Genomic DNA, 18360 nt, shown 5'->3' with positions numbered 1-18360 from the left:
GTTAGAACAAGACTAATCAGGAGGTTTTTGTTGTTTTGTCCCATAAAAGCCTTTAAAAAGGAAAACCAATACATCGAAACAAACTGTTAAATAAATACATTTGCCCTCATCAAATTTTGAAAAATCTTTTTTAAAGCTTTCAGAAGGGAATCCGCTAAGTGTGTGTTTGTGTTTCCGTGTGTGCGCGTGTGTGTGTCTGTGCCACGCAGATCAAACAGTAACAAAGGTATTGGGTGTCGCAGACCTGTCAGTCAAAGCTGGTGGGAGGGATTAGCGTGGCCCATGCAGGCAGGTGGGGACGAAATGCAATCTAGAGAGGATCGAGTGAGAGAGGAGAGCAGGTGGGATCATACGAACTGAGACACACACACACACACACACAAACAGGTGGGTCACTGTGAATGTCACAGACTCTCTCCTCCTCTCGTCTGCAGCTGCGTGGCCATGGAGTTGCTGATAACGATGCGCACACACACACACACACACACACATACACACACACACACACACACAGACAGACCCACACACACAGATACTAGATATGCACATATTTTCCCATCTATGACAAAGCAAGATGAAACACCACTGAATGGGGCATTTGATATTTCACAACGACTCACCCTCTCATTAACAAATATGCGGCTCTTTATTCTAAAGCTGCTCACATGAACATACGGCTCCACTAGCTACAAACTGAGCTATTCATCAATAATAATAACACAATTATCCACTATAGGGTACTTTTTGCTTTATTCATTTGCTTTTTTTAAAGCATTGATTGGACTTATGAGTGAGGGTGCACAAGTGGCCTCTGTCAGCAGAAGAAGGTAATGATGTCTTCATGTGGCCACCATGATCAGCAACATGTAACCAGACAAAAAGTGCCACGCTGCTGCTTCCTGTTGAACCACGAAAAGAAAGAAACAGCCAAATCAATCGCTCGCTCTGTGTGCCTTTCTCTCTCTCTCTCACACACACACACACACACACACACACACGCACAGACACACACAGACCTACAGGTGGATGTTGGTCCAACCAGCCTGCAGTTTTGTCCTGTTTTGTTGTGGCTCGCTGCTATAATTAGAACAAGGGGACGATAAGCATTCGACCGCTTTGATGCTCTTATCTGCAGCAGCCAAAAGACGGATGGGGACACACACAGATATGGGCTCTATCTCGTGCACACACACACACACACACACACACACACACACACACACACACACACACACACACACACACACAGACATGCTCATCTGGAAAAAATGAAAAATACAACAACAATGTACATCTTATTATCTGGTTGGGTATCATTAAACTGAACTGCTTTTATCTGTTACTCATTAATGTTCCAAAGTCTTTCTCTAATCATTATGGGAGATATATAAGATTGTAGGGTAATAAAAAACAAAAAAGTATCCTGTCCTCATTTCAAAGAGTGACCTACAATCCAGTTTCCAGAGGTGCCCTCAAGGTCCTCTGATGGGAAATGGGTCCAAAATGATTTAAACCTGTAGGGCTCATTAATCTGTAAACGCAGAATCAGAGTTTCTGGCACAACTTCAGCTACTTTGGTTAAGTTCTACTTACGTTCCAACTGTGAAGAGGTCAAAATTACAGCTTGTAGTTTGAGGAACATCTCGATTGTTCATTCGCCTACAAGAAAGCGCCACAGCAGCCCCATTACATACGGAAATAAACAGAGGGATATTGTTGTGCAGATGTTATTTTTAGTCCATGAGATGCAGATGTTGTGATTTGTAACAGCTATGGCTTAGTTAACACTTCTCTTTATGGCCTCCAGGCTGCGCCGTTGTCTGCTTGTTAAGGAATGTTTTCTTGTATAGCAGCGCGTGCGGGGTCATCATGTACATTTATGGACAGGGTTGAACCTAATTGCAAGTCCTCTGTAAAAAAAATCCCACATTTCATGAAAAGTAGACAGTAGACACACAACGACACTCGCTTATTTTTGTACACACACACAAAATAAACCCCTTCCCCTGGCAGCCTGTCCTCTTAGAGGCTTCAGGACTGTGTCACTCTCAACAACAAAGACACTAAAGTGAGAATAACAACAGCAACAACAGGTGGAAACATATCGTTTTGTCTAAAAAAGGCCTCAATCCTATTCACACTGTTCAAATGACACTTATGAACACATATGATTTTCTAATGTGAATCATTCCCAAAAACGCCATCTAGTGAATTGTTTTTTTTTACCTGCACCGCAAAACTAACCCTTCACATAAACACGAGAATCCCAATCTCTCTCCATCCTTTGTTTTGTGCTTTGGGTCAACCCTAACCCAGAACAAGAGGAGCCCTCTTGCCGCTCGCACCCTTTGACCGAATACAGTTTCCGCCTCGAGGTTCACACGCAGGTTCAAACTCAATCTGTCTCACAGCTGGAAGGGACCCGCGGCGCTGGTTTCACCGCGGGGAGATTCCTGCTCCGTGGGACCATGCGTCCGGGCTTTGATGCTCAATAGGAGCTACCGAAAGAGAGCAGGAGGACGAGGGAGAGATATGCATGACAGATGTTGGGATGTTTGCGTCTGTGTGCTTCATCGTGCCCACGGGGCAGAGGCACTGAGGAATCCCTCCCGGATCCTGTGCGAAAATGGGATGGATCGGGAAAAGCGTTGACCAGTCGCACTCACCTCAAAGAATGAGTAAGAACTCACCGAAACAAAGTCACATGTTTGCTCTCCGCTGTCAAGACGAAGAACATTGGTTACGTGCATTTTTCATTATAACAAAACACAACTCTCTCCAGTCTCTGGCTGTTGTATTTTCCCGGAACCAGAGGTCAGGATGAGCTTCAGAGTTCTGTGGCTGCAGGCCAGCTGGCGGATGCATTTCTTTCATCTAGTCCTCTCCATCCCACTTTCACATCATCAGCTCATAAAACACAATCAGATTTTGTTTCATATAGGCTTCATGCATGAGGTCAGTCCTTTAGATGACCATCACTATTTTCTAAAAAGGGGCCAGAAGTCAGATACTTTCATGCTCCTACTGCACAGCAGAGGGCAGCATCGCATCCCATAATTCCCCTCCACCCCTTCCTCTTCTTCTTCTTCTTCTTTCCCGCTCTTAAAGCTGGAACACATGACACATCAACCCCTACATTCTCCCATGTGAATTACACGAGTCCTCACCCCGGGGGCGAGGAGTCGTCCAAGGGAAACAAACCAACGCAACCCAAAGGGTTCTATTACTGGAGCGCGGGTCAGTTCCACCCACAGCGAGCTGCCCTCTCCGCAACAGGTGCTGAGTTTTTCCCTGGTTTGATTGTGCTGGTTTGACAGAGTGTTTCAGTGTAGCTTCAGTGCTGTAGATGACGAGCCACCCTCAGCATGAAGCCATCCGCCCTCTTTCACGGCGCATCATTGGCCCCAATCACATTTTATTTGTTGTCTTTCTGCAGCAGCGTCATTACACTGCCGGTGTGGATCTTGTTATTGCGAGGGCACCCAGAGGAGCGTTGCAGCCCCCCCCACCCCACACACACACGCACACACACACACACTGGGCCTCCCGCGCCAGGGCTGCTATCGTCCCACATCAGCCTGTGCCCCTTGATGTGGTTTTGGGAGGACATGACGGGGCCCGAGCGGGGCCCAAAGTGATCAGTCGCGTTGCAACATCTGAAAGCCATTTCCCCACAATTAAAGAGAGAGAGAGAGAGAAACTATCAGGACCAAACATCGCCAGTTTCCACGGCATCGAGTCAAACATTCGCATGAGTGTGTGTGTGTGTGTGTGTGTGTGAGCAGTGCCTACACAGTGACAAAAGCGGTTCAAAATGTGTCGGCTTACAAAGAAACCCAAAAGACTTATGTAGACAAACGACTCTGAGAGAGTCACCGTAGATGACAGACTCTCTGGAGGCTATTTTTCCCTTTTCACCTGTACTTCTGACCTCACATGGTGCTGGAAGAGAGATGAATCACTCTAACGTGGCCTGTCCCTCCATGCGTGTGTGTGTGTGTACATTAGCACGCCGTGCCCGTTGAGTTGCTCCGTCTGGACGCTCGTCTGATATCAAACACAATAAAGCTGCGAGTGGAACGGAGCTGATCGTTATCTCCAAATGCAATCAAACCAACTCAACCCCCCCCCCCCCACACACACACACACACACATCCTCTCCTACTCCAAACCCGGAGTAAAGGCCACACTCCTTTTTTTTGTTCAGGGCCTCCTCCGTGGTTCCGATCATTGGTCATGGCGTGCTCGCCATGTCCTTGGACCGTCACCGAGTGGCTGCCCTTTGCTGTGGTATCGGTGGTCGGCCATTTTACAAACATCCTCCTCCCAGAGAGCCTGTCGGTGATGTTCCTATCCAGCCGAGCCAAGAACTGCAGCTTCCCATGACCCTCTGCTTTCATGGGTTGGGCTGACCTACGGCGAACCCCCCCCCCCCCCCCCCCCCCACCGAGATGACCTTTTGGAGCCACTCGTGTTGTTTTGATCAGTTTGTCTGTTATGAATGAGGCATGAACACGATGATATCTGACCATCGCGTACGGCTACTTTTCGTGCTCCTCTGTTTTTTTTGGGCTCAATTTCCTTTTTTTTCTTCTTCTCCTTCTTCTTCTTTTTCTTTTTTCCCTCCTCTGAACGTCTTTGGCTCAGTGGCTCTCCATAATTTGAGTGTGCGGGGGTAAGAAAGACGGACGGACGGGGGGGGGGGGGGGGAAGGCAGCGAAACGAGGATAAAGAGATTTTGTGTGACTGCGATGAGCTGCGGAATAACTAGATCAGTGAAAACGTGGAGGCCACCTGACACCCAAGTATGGGCTGAAAGGCCCGTTTTCTGGCGAGAGAGAAAGAGCTGCCAAAGACGACCTCTGCTTCTTAGATGTTCCGTGTTGATTTGACAGTTTGTAGATTTTCTATCGGCTTACAGCTTTCATTAAAATATCTGCGAGAACATCCAAACATCAAATCTCCCCCGTGCGAGGACGTCGACAGAAGCACAGAAGAAGAAAAAAAAAGCCAGAGGGAGACAGAGAAAAGTCAAAGAGAGAGAGTGAGGGAGACACAGGGATAAGCTGCTCCTTAACCTTTTACCTCGGGGGGGGGGGGGAATTAAACCCCTTAAGAAGGGGTTTGAGAAAAGAAAAGTACAGTTCTATGGTTTTGGATTAAACGGTTTGCTCCGAAAGCTCTGTGAACACAGGTCAGACAGTGGGGGGGGGGGGGGGGTGTTGCTGGTGGTCTAATCGAATGAAAGAAAACTAGATGTCCAAAATGTATTCATTTCCACCCGTTTCTTTTTTCTTCTTCTTCAGATTGCCTCTGAAGGAACAGCTGGATGTTTTGGAGAACGTCCGTGTGTTACGACATGAGGCTACAGCTGACCAGCGAGTTCTCATCCCGACTCATCACGGGCTGGATCGGGACCTTACTTTTTAACGTTTTTGACCTTACATTTCAAACTCATGTTGATTCGGTAAAGGCAACAAACCTCTACGGAGGGTTCAGAGGAAAAAAAAACGAACATCATTAAAATAAAGCTGGTCCACCAACACTGACCTCCAGTTAGAGGTTGTGTGTTCTAACCCCGACCCTTCGTCACAATGTACACATCGCGCTCCACCTCCTTCGCAGAGGGCCCCTTTTTGTAAAAGTCATATGAAACAGATTTACCTGAGAGGACCTGAGAGAACAAGGCAGAGTAGAGGGGGGGGGGGGTGAGGGGGGTGAGAGAAGATCCTCTGAGGGCAGAAGCTCTGGTTTCATCCAACCACTGATGCTGACTGGCGGCCGTGTCAGAAGCCAAAGAGTCAAACGGCGTTGATCTGCGGGTTCATCTCACGGGCACGTCGGAGTGAAGCTCGTTAGAGGCCGCTCCGCCGGGCCAGGAATGTGCACATTAACACACATGCATACATGTGCGCGTGCACAGACACACACACACACACACACACACACTGTCCTTTGTCATAGCTCCATAACTGTCAGTATTACTGAGCTGTAAAAACCTTCAGGGCGATTATGCACACACATACTGGAGAGTGGATTAGACGTAATCACTGTGAAGGCATCGTGGTGGGGAGATTATCTCTGAGAGGTACAGTAAAAAATTAAATTAAATTTAAAAAAAGCACAAAAACGCGAAAAAAACGTTCCGTCATCGACGCATTGGTTGAACTTCCAAGTCTCAAAGTCAAAGCCCCCCTGAATATGTTCAGTTTTTCTTTCAGATGCTGTTATACTGGAGTTGTAAAAGAGGGAAACAACACACACACACACACACAGTGATGGGAAATCTTAAAAAAGATAGAGTTAATCTTCAACCTTTGGTATTTTTACGGTGTCCTGCTGAGATAGACTTTCACCATGAGTTTAATTTGAACCGCTTGTGCATCGGTGTGGTTGCCAGGGCAACTAGACGTGTTTGTAATAAAGAGAAAAGAATGAGGGAACATGTTTAATTCCCTTCTCCAGTGGCATTAGCTGTACATTAACCAAACGAGGAGTGTGTTGGGACCACATGTCCGCAACATTCAACTATTTTTCATTAAAGCCATAAAAATGCTCCATTGTGTTTTACAGCATTGAACTTCATTTTATGTTCATTTTCCCACTGGTGGGGTGTAAAACACTGACATGACATCACTCCCGCAGACAGCCATTCATGGCGTCAACACCATCTAAAAAACGTACAGATTTGGTGTCATCAAAGTTCCACTGGTGTCCCACTTTGTCTTCTACGGGGACCAGGCGAGACATCGTGCTTTAATAAAAAGTAAAAAAATGCTCCGCTTATTGATGGTTGAGCTCCATCAAATATATATATATATATATATAAAATATATATAAAATCTTTGATCTACTCAAGGTGGGGTGGTGGTGGTGGTGGTGGTGGGGGGGGGACATGTCTTAGCCTGTTTGTCATCAACACTAAACTGCAATGCTTCATAATGACCTATAGATGGAGGAGTTCTCCTTAATCCTCCCTCCTCCCAGCTCCAGCTGTTTCTAACACCTGCTCTGCAGATGTCGGCTCCTGCAATCGGAGCAAAGGAGCGTGACTTTCAAACTTTATGCTACTTTTTCTTTTTTCTCTCTAAGCTGAAAAAAAAAGTGCACCGACAAAAGCGACCTTTTTTCGCAAGAGACACAAGGGGGGGGGGGGGGGGGGGGGCACCATCACGTCACGCCACCACGCGCCTCCCTCCCGATGCGCCTTCTCCACGCTCAACATATCCCCTCCAACCCAAGGTGATGAGGTCATCCTTTTTTTTTTTTACACCTCGGCGACATTGGTGTATTTTTCTAGGGGATGGAGGGAAGGGGGGAGTTGCCACACGCGGATTGTTCGTGAGTCACCGAATGAAGAGACGATCGGTCTGAACTTGAGTAATGAATTAAGAACACGAGGCTTTCTGTCAAGCCGGCGAAAGGTAACAATGAAACCTCAACAGCAGTCAGTGAAGTGTCCTGTGATTCAAAGTGTAAAATCCTTCGCCCACGGTGCAATTATCCTGCGTGTTTGTAGTCAATCTGCACGCATATGCCCGGGCCTTTGAAGAATGAGCGACTAATCCGGGAGCCCTGTCGGGGGGGGGGGGGGAGAGAGGGAGGGAGGACGGATAGAAGCAAGGAGAGATACCTCCACCAGGACAGACACTTGATGCCTCGATAAGTTTTACTTGTATTTCAAACTCATTTTCAGACAAGTTTCATTTACACCAGCATGGAGCGGCCCGCCAGTGAGGGCCAGCGGAACAAGGCCAGGTCTTTAATATTTTTTGCGGGAGAGGGAAGCCACAGGGAGGGTGTTTTCCCCTCTGGTTGCCGCGGTGGCCCGCTGCCGGGCCTGCCCGGCGTCCGCCCGCTGGCGACCGTGTTTGATCGGAGATCCCTGGAAAAGCTGAACTCCGTCTGCCTGGGTCGGTCGGCTTCTGGAAGCCGAACAGTCGAGACCCGGCGGCAGATTGGCCCCGATTCTGTGCAGCTGCTCCGGGGGGGGGAGAGCGAAACACCACGAGAACCGCTGGAGGAACTGCTCGGGGGAACCTCCACATGTGTCATGGCCACAATTTACAGAGTCGTCGTGTGTTGTGAAACCGATATATGATACCCAGACACTTAAGGAAGTTATTTTGGAAAACGGTACATAAGCCTTACGGAGCCTACGCGGCCATGCAGCCATGCAGATTTTCTCATTAAAGCAAACTGCTCTGCTTTCACACACATGAAGATGCAATCATTTTTTGACTTATTTGTTGCACATGCTGTCGTGGCCCGAACACTGCTCGCCATGTGTGTGCTGCATGTGGCACACATGGGACTGCTCGGTCCAATGCTGTTAGGATGCCAGCGCTCGCTGAGGAGTAGGACGTATTAAAGTGCTGCACCGTGAGTCGCGTTTTGATAAGTTATATTTTGAGTGTGACTGCAGTTGGGTGTCCATTCATCCATATAATGGTATCATTTGGTTCCAATGGTCTGGGGTATGCATGATGGAGGCAGCATCGGGGTCAAGGGACAAAAAGCCTTGAACGTGATGCACGCTGATGCTACCTGGAAAAACCCAACAAAAATAAAGTCAGAGGCAAAATAATGACATGAATTAAGAGATATTACGAATTGAGATTAAATCACTTATGTTGTCAGACATTACCGGACTTGTAAAAAATATGTGTCCTGGAGGACAATGACAGTAAATGAGCCTTGTAATTGAGGTATATTTAAACGAAGGCAAAGTCCCTATATGGAGATGGAGATACATTCCCAGAGAGATTAGTAGTGATGGCGGTGCACCACATGGGGCTCTACAGGGGCAGCTGTTTTTTGCATCTGGAGAAAATATTCCCGGACCATCGGCTTGACACACAAATACACAACGATCGGCACGGCCATCAAAAATCAGACTGTAACATAAAGAAGATGCATGCTGAGGCTTACCATGGACTTATGGAACATGCAGGGATTCAAACCATTCACGTTATTTCAATTTACAAGTTTTGGTATTCAAATCTGGTACATTTTACTGTGGTCTTGTTTTTGTTTTTTTAACTGTTGACATTTTGCTAAAATTTGAAAAATTGCGGTGGGAAGGGAAAAATTGTCTTAAAAAACAAGCATTAAATAGCAATTTTCAAATGTCTTGTGATGCATTTTGCATCTGTATTTGTGACTGAATTAATTCACTTGAACAAAAAACAGGCAAATATGGTTTATTTTTTCATCCTTCAGACTGTCAGAATATTAAATACAACTGATAACTATCTTGGACAGCAGGCAAATGCTTGAAATGGTGCTGTTGCATTTACCTTTTGACATTTATTAATGCAAATATGTCCTTTATCAATTTCATGTCAAGCAGCTTCATCTTCCTTCATGTTTTATTCCTCGGGTTGCTTCTACTGACGTTTCCCCTCCAACTTGAATGTGTGAGGCCTTGAGTCCGCTCCAGGTTCCCAGGCTCCGACCTTGTTTAGCGAAGAGTGATGGTGACCCTCTTTGACCCCGCAGAAGACCTGCAGGGGTCACACCTATTAGAGTGGTTATAAACTCTTATTCTGGTATTCTTTCTGTCTGTAATTAAAGCAGTAAATTACTGGCCGACGGTGGCAGGGTGTTCATGTTGGCTTAAGGAGCCCGTGACGTGCAGGTGCTGCCTTTTGGGCAGATGTGTATGTCTTATTGACTATTCTTTTCATTTGTAGTTTATCTTTTAGTGTGCCTTTGTTCATTTATTAAAATAAGTCCCACAATGACTAAAAAAAAGCTACATAAATTAATATAAACATTTTAAAATCCTCTTTCTTGAGAAAAAAACGTCATTGTTTAGATATTTCTACTTTATCACAAAGCATGCTTTTAAATGATGAATTATTTAATTAATTTATAAATGAATTAAAAAAAATGTTAAAACATTTAACATAAAAAAATATCCTTGAGTCCAAACAGTATCTTCTGTGTGAAGTATGCGTGTCTGTGTTGAATATAAAGCAGGTATTATTACATGTTCCTGCAGGTATAAGTGGATCTAAAGCTCCACTGCGCTCCTGGTGGCTCCGTGTCGGGCCGGCGTGGAGGGAAGAAACCGTTTGTCCAAATGGTCTCACCCCTCAGTCTGGACCTCTGGTCCGCTCGATAAAAAACCTTTCCAGTGATACCACATGTGCACACACACACACACACACACACACACACAGCCATCGTCCCATTTTCATCAGCGGCCCTGTCTCGTGTGGTTGCCAAGGCTACGAAAGGCCCCCGATTTCAACCGTGACAAAACCGCGCAGGGCTCCAAAAAGGAGAAAAGCTTCACGATAACCAACGACAGAACAGCTATGTTCTTCTTTCCAGTGCAGTGATTTAAAGTTCAAAATAACACCAGAAAATGAGGAAATGTGGAAACTGCCCTCGACGGCCGGCCCGTGGCTGCCGTGTTTCACTCCAGATGTTTTTTTTAATAGAGGGTCTAAATGAGATGTTATCTTTGTCTCAGTCCCACGGTGTTGAAATAGGTTGTGAAATGTGGATCAAATGTGAAACTGCAAAAGGTCTTGTTTATGCTCTGCGTCCTCCGAGGGATCCTGTGTTTACATCATGAACTGGACCGTCCGTTTTCAGCTCTTCATTTGTGTGTCAAGACTCCCTTCAGGCAAATCAAAACAACTTTGCTCCAAGATGTCATTACGGTAAAGAACCTTAGACCACTTTAACAATTTGGCCGAGGTTAGGCTCAAGGTCGAAGAAAACAAGCAACCTGACTCACTACAGAGTGACTGACAGACGGCCTCCTCCATGCCAAACTGCTATTTTCAGCAAGATGTCCCCGTTTCTTTTCCATCTCGACTGCTCATTTCTCTCGTAAAATGAGAATTCTGAATCTGCAGAAGTGGAATTCCATTGAGCTCAAGAAGCACAGCTTTATGTAAATCAGGGGCCACACGTGCACCCCCCCTCGGCCTCCTCTCGTGCATTCGCCTCTAGAAAAAAGGCTTCCCGTGAGAAACGCCCCCTTCGGAGCGTTGGTCCCCATCCCGTCCCCGAAACATCTGGATACAATTTCTGTCATTACGGCGCCGGCTCCTGTCGGGGGGGGGGGGGGCGGCGAGCGTGGGGGGGCCGTTAAAACGCGTCGACGATAAGGCCTCAAAAACGAGCCTTTTGTCTGCCGATGCGTCCGAATCTCAGGCGCCACACAAGAAGCTACAGAGAACCAAAAGGAAAGTTCGCTCCCGAACGCGGCGAGCGGGACCTCATTTGACTTTTGACCTCACTTTGTGACTGTTTTTTTTTTTTTTTTTTAGAATGGTGACTCAACACAGACACAAACACTTACCGTCAGGTCCCTTGTTCCCGTAACATTCCCAAATAAGTGAGACACTCTGCAACTGTGTGGAAGTCATGCAGCAGCTGCAGCGCTTTTACTGGAAAGACTAACGAAAAATGCTTTTGTTTGTGGTAAATCACCTGGTTTTGAATGAATATATATATATATAAATCAAAAGCATTATATTCCCCAGTGCAGCATAATAATTATAATTTATTTGATAGCCTACTTTGTGCCAAAATGCCTTTAAATACCCATGTAGTAAAAAGAGAGGGTTTCCTCTTAGCAGAGAAAATGGCTCAATTGACATAACTATAGATATTTTCTCATTTTCCTTCAGCTTGTTATGACTGTGTGCTGAAAGTGTTGTCAATCAAATGCATGTGACCTTGTGGGTGTACGCACTGATGTGTGTGCGTGTGTGTGTGTGTGTGTGTGTGTAAGTGTGGATCATTTAACAAATCATTTCTCTCTTGATCCTCAAAAGTGACAACCATTCATTCACCTGATCTCCCAGTCGACCTCACCCTATTATTTGGCTGCAGCACACGCCCCCCCCCCCCCCCCCCCTCAAAAAGCGGGTCAGCACCAAACTTCTTCATCTCACGACTCCCGAGTCATTACTTAGTCTGCCCCCAAAATCAAAGACTTCTTCCCACATGTAGAACGGTCAGAGAGATTTATACTCGCAACGCGGTTTAAATATAGTCCATTTTATTGAAAAGAAAGCCCCAGAAAACGACCGGTCAGTCCGTCGGTTCTGCAAATAAATGAAGCAGATGGATTTTTTTTTTTGTTGGTCTCATCCTGGAACAAAAATCACACAGTTCATGTGCTGACCCACCAGACACAAGCCTTTGACTCATTCTGGAGTGGGGGGGGGGGGGGGGCTGTTTGTTGTTTGTGTTTTTGTTCGAGTCTATTTCATCTTTCATTCACTTAGGTGATCGATGTTACAGGTTGTATGTTTTAATAGGAAGGTATAAATCATTGTTCATCATCTGTCAACTCTAAGAACTGTATCTTTACCCCATATGTCCCCAGGTGACGTTAATGCTTCCTCTCTCATTTCACCCCGAAGGCCCCATTCTCGTATCAGTGCAGTACTTATTTTTATTTAAACAATTGTGTGTTTCTTGACAGGAGAGGCCAATGGATTAATCAGATATTGTAAGTGGGCGGTTATTTCAAATAATTACTCACGTCTCTGAAAACTTTGTGTGAACATTGGATGAGAAACGGGTTTTTCTTCTTTAGTCCTGCTTCCTTCCGACCTTCAGTAGCTCCCACTGTTACTGATTAGCAGCGTGCAAGTGTGTGTGATCACTCCTGGTGTGGAATGACAAGATGGCAGCTTTGATCACACCGTCACCTCCCATGAGCAGACACAGCTGCTCACGGTGCCTGTGTGTGTGTGTGTGTGTGTGTGTGTGCGTACAGTATATGTGTCTGTTGCATTGTGCCTGCTTCACCTGAATTCAATTTGAGTGGAAGTTCCAATACACATCGTAAACATTTGTGACAGCACCTGTAAAGCAAATTTCAAGCAAGTCATATCAGAAATATTACAAAAATAGTGGAAATAGGAAAGTTTTCCGCTCCTTCTGCTAATGACCAGTGAGCTGTTTTGTTAGACACACGTTTGCATCATTATTTATGGTCCACTTGGCCCTCCTCCATGACCAGAGAGTGGTGGATTACGCACCCAAAGCTGTTTGGATAGAGCTTCAAACTCTAAAATAGGGATCACTTTTACAGTTTAGTCACAACCCTTTGTGTGTTAAGGATAGCTGAGTAGCCCTTTTGAAGATGGCGGCCTATCTGTCACTAGGAAAATTGCTCAAATTACAGAAGTAGGTTATTTTGGTTTTTTGTGTGACTCAAGGCGCACTAAACAAGTGACACAGCGGCGAGTCACATGCTGCAGTTGGTGAAAAAAAACAAACGTTCAATTAATTGACACATGGACGCGGTGCATGGATACGAGGAAGCCGGGCGTTGTACTCACGTGCTTCGCGTGATCGAGACACGTTGCTGACGTCGACACACTCGCAAGACAGCAACGGGTAACAGAAACAGAAGGAGGGACCAGAGAAGGGCAAAGAGGGGCAGACGGACTGAGGCTGGAACTGAACTTCTATGGAGGAGGAAACCGGAGAGAAAACCTCCGTGGCCGAGGCATCCATCGTGCTGGTGTCACTGCGATGGAAGAGACTGCTGACCTCACCGGCAGATGTGCAGCCTGCTGCCTGGGCTGACCAGGGTTGGGCAGGGAAGAGTTGGACCGATGAATTGACATGGCCATTCCCATTCAGCTGGCATGCTTATAGCGCATAGTGATGGACCCACATGATCGGTCGTTTAGCCTCAGGGTGCATGCAGAACCCGGCAGTCACCTGCTACACTGATGCAAGGGGAAGGCTTTTCTATTCATGTATGTAGCCTTGGATCAGAGAGCATACATTTCTCTCACGGTGCCTTCGAATCCAAACTACACAAAGCACACTCCATTCCGCTGTTCCAAGGCCAAGACCGGAATGCACCGGAACGCACATCCATCTTCTAAAGGACGAAAGAGAGTCGCTTCAGGGCATTGGTGGGATTGGAGTCGACGGAGGACTGAGCACTATTGCAAAAACGTACCATATTTCTATGTAAGTAGCCTATATGTGTATGTAATGTGTTTTGCTCTGTAGGCTTTAAGGCGGATAGACACAAAGACAAGCAAGTTCCAGTAACATCTCCTAAGAACTGCTGAGAGTACCACAATGAGGCCCCCTACGGGCCAGTGTGTGTTGAGACGTGGTCAAATGTCAGTGTGTTGATCGGTCTTTACACAATATTATTGGATCTGGACTGAGCTCTGCAGGATTTCTGACATTTAATGCTTTGCAACTCAGTTACATGAAATTGTTTGTCTGTTTTATCTCCACGTTTCCTTCAAGCTCTTCTTCTCGCATGCTCCTGTTTGTCCTTCTGCGACCTTCCGCGTCCTTCTCCCGCACTGCCTTTCACTTCTCCTCATCTCCTCCCATCGTGTGATCCCGTGCGTCGCTCTCTGTCACTTCTCCACTGGAAAGTCCCCCCCGAGTTCAGCAGTGGCACCAGGTGCCGCAGCACCAGTGTTTGGGTCACACTGGCGAGGGTAAGGCACGCCACTGGCAGCTGGCCTGCCACATTAGAGGACTTTGGTGTATGCATTTGTGCGTGCGCGCATGTGTGCATATTCGTTTTGCAGGCGCGTGAGCCCATGCACGTGTGTGTGTGTGTGTGTGTGTTTGTGTGCACAATAATAAGAGCCCTGCTCCCTGTCAGCCACAAGGCAGCAGCTGCTCAGGGCCCACAGATTAGAGGCTTGCACTGCACTGGATGCCCTTAGTGAGTGGTTGGAAGGATGGATGAATGGATGGATGGTGGTGAGAGGTTGGGAACTGACCGTGCACTGAGAACCCCCTCAGTTACAGTCACTGCACCTGACAGGTTTTTTGCTTTCTAGCATGGCACGTAAACAATCATAATGCTGGGTGCAGTTTTCAGAGCGATGTGGAAAAAAAGCCTCTCAATTGTGATTGATACTGATCAGAACGGCTGCAATGCAAGAAAGGAAATAATGAGTGAGCATGCATGAGGCCGGAGATGCAATAAACTACAAGCCCGAGGGTGTGGTCCTCCTAATAAAACCTATGTTAGAGCTTCCTTCACTGTCCTTCGACCATCAAACTAACTTTAAACATGAGGTGCACAGTTGCCTTGACAAACTCACATGAACCATAAAAGAATGCCCTAAGCTAAAGGAATGTTATTTTGGACATTTTTTCAGTTTGTTGGACATTCAAGGCAGAGAAAGAGGGAGTCCCCGGAAACCAGACCCGGGACGTTGTGGTTATGTGGCATGCGCCCGGAGGTTTGTATCATATAACCAACGTAAATTCTCTCTTCACTTACCCAAATGGTGACATGAGCTGTTTTTTGAAAGATGAGTGGATGGTGAAAGAAATCACTGGGATCACAAAGTTTAAAAAAAATACTTATTTTGTAAAATCTGCATGTCAGAAGTCTACAGATCCCTCCCCCACGGATTTGGGATGTCTAAAAAGCGTATTATATCTTCCCAATTCTAACTATTGGACATGCAGAGATCAGGCTGACTCTCCATCTGAAGTCAAGCCACATTCTGCCCCACTTTGTATTGTCCTTTTAATCTATTCCAACTGAATTCAATTTGTCCTACAGCTGTACAAGGACCTCTTTGAAAGAACAGGTGACTGCCGTCTAGCCCACCTGTGCATTAAATCTATTTTAGGGTGGAATTCCCCTTTAGGTGGTAGCTATCTGTCATATGCCAGTTAGCTATCCCCCCTTGATCCTCTGTTGTGGTTCCTCTGGGTGAGATGAAGGCTATTGCCGTGTCACTGGGAGGTAAGCAAACTCTAAAATGCTCTTTCCCTACGTTTGATCTCTTTGTTTCCTACATGAGCCAAATCCAAATGTACTTGCGAGCGCACACATTCATGCACGCGCACGCAGTTGGCTGATCCCTGCAAGAGTATAACCTTTATGTCGTAACCCCAATTAAAGAACAGCCCTCCAGATGTCTGGTGCGTGTGTCATTGTATTGGGGAAAATAACGTAAGAAGATTGACCACTTGCTACATCAGAAAGAAGTCTCAATTCCCTATGACACACACACACACACACACACGTCATCCAGAGGGTGTGATCGTGTCAATGCTTTGGGGGGGGGGTGGTGAGACTGCCTCACACAAAAAGGAATGCTGTGCATGAGACATCTGGCGCAGGTAGGGATGTTAAATGTTCAAATGTTATGTCATCATCTGCAGGTGGTGGCGATGAAGAAGAAGGGGGAAGTTTTGTGCACCTCATGTTTCACACACAATGAAACATCTTGTCTCATTTTCTCTGACACACACACGCATTCCGTGGGTCATTTAGCACGTGGCGTTGCAGTAATGACATGTAATCAAGTAACAATGTAACGGCAGAAGACATTTGCTGTGAGACAGCATGGATTACAAAGAGATCACACACTAAATCTGAATAGTGAAAAGGTTTGTGAGTAACAAGGCAGTTTCGTATGCTAGCATGCTAAGCTAATGTTTCTAACACAATTCACATCATACAGTGGAGTATGAAGTATGGGGATGGACTAAAGGCCGAAGGTTTGTAGACAATAATGACCATCAATAATGACCAACGTAAAGAAAGAAAAGACGTTTCCTTTAGATGTCATTGTCTACATCTGGCTCAGGTTTGAACTCCTGAGCGCTGCCTGGCCGGAAGACATACAAACTCGGAAAAAAAAGATCTAAAGTGTACATGCACATGTACGCGTGCGAGCACTCACCAGTCTCCAGCGAGGGGCAGGTCTGAACACTGTGGTAGAAGTGAACCCTCGGCACTCCCCGTCCGACGTGTTTAAATCCGTCCTCATCACTGATTCTCCACTTAATCTGTGGCTGATTGCGTCCGTCTGTCACACTTAGAAAGTGAAGGGAGGGGCGCCTGAAATAAATGATACATTCCGTGTGCCCTGCTACAACTTATTTTCCACACCGGCGGCACATGAAGGTCACATTTGAGTTCAACTGGAACAAAGAGGAACGGAATCTGCAGCTCTGAGTGGTGGCAGAGGTCGGGCTGTGTGGACACGAAACACCTCACACCTGTATGAAACAGAAGGTGAAAGTTTTTAAGCAACATTCCTCACACTCTTCCCTTTAGTTAAACACATGGAATGCACTGTATCGGCTTTATGTTTGTAAAAGAGTTGGAAACTGTTTGAGTGTGTGTGTGTGTGTGTGTGTTTAAAGAGGCCCCGAAGGGGACGTCTACATTGCTTCTGTTGCAAAGCGAAGTGATGCCAGAAGTCGATACATTTTAACTGATAAATTGACGCAGTATTGTGATGCACGTGGACATGAATTCATGAGTGCATTTACGTCACACATGCAGTTTTGTATAAGTGGAGCCCGGCTCAGTGGGTAAGGACCGGTGACCCAGCATGTTCCCCCGCGTTTCTGCCCACGTTGTACCGCAAACGAAGCGAGTTTGCCCCCCCGGGATCACGGAGGAGAAATATGAGGGGTGGACAGGAGGCATCGGAGGAGGGAAGAATGTGAGGAATGAATGGTGAACTCCGCCCGGCAGGTCTGTGCAGAGACAACATGCACTCTTAACTTTATGTAAGGTTCTAAAAATGGCCTCAGGAAACGTCTCTCCACAAAAATAACTTTAGCGTCTGATTAACCTGTATCGCATCAGCCCTCAACACCCTATATTTGACACCGTCTCCATCCAGAGACAAGAATCCACCTGTAATTTCAGCAGTGTTTCTGCCAACTGTCAAGCTTGATAGCTTGGTCATCAATTAACAAAGTTCATCAAAATATCAAGAAACAAGAAAGAATCAAGAAACGTTTATTTCCATCATACATCAGACATACATGGAATTTGACTTGGAGGTTGGTGCATGACGGAAGACAGTAAAATAATGGACAACAGACGAAGTGCAGCAATAAGATACAAATAAAGTATATGCCATGGGTTAGTACGCTAAAGCTATGGGTTAGTAAGTTAAGAAAAAAAGATAAAATTAAAAATAAAAATAAAGTGCACCAGCTACACAGAAAGTGACAAGTGACAGTCATGTATTTGTAACATCCACTCCATTCTCATTACCATATGGAAAATAAATGACCTTCCATGAGGTAGTTTGGGTAAAAAAAAGGTGATACACAAGAATCTATATAAGTTGGACTGAAATACGAAGAAGCTCTTTTGTACAGTACATACCTTGATGACAAGGGTTAACTTAAGTCTTTTTCAAGGCTATGCACACAACTGGGAACAGTTGTCATAGTAACCATGATTTGTGTAATAAGTTGACCGTGAGGCTCAGGCAATGACACAAAACAAAAGGCTTTTTAAAGCTTCCTTGCCATGGGTAAGTGGAGCTCCTCCTGTGTAATGTTCAATCTGCACCAGAACTGAATCCCGATGTCTAAATGTTAATGTCCTTAAACATA

Source organism: Pungitius pungitius, chromosome 10 (genome assembly GCF_949316345.1).
Source record: "Pungitius pungitius chromosome 10, fPunPun2.1, whole genome shotgun sequence".
NCBI lineage: Eukaryota > Metazoa > Chordata > Actinopteri > Perciformes > Gasterosteidae > Pungitius > Pungitius pungitius.
The sequence above is the reverse complement of the archived record's forward strand: the minus strand, read 5'-3'. Positions refer to the sequence as shown.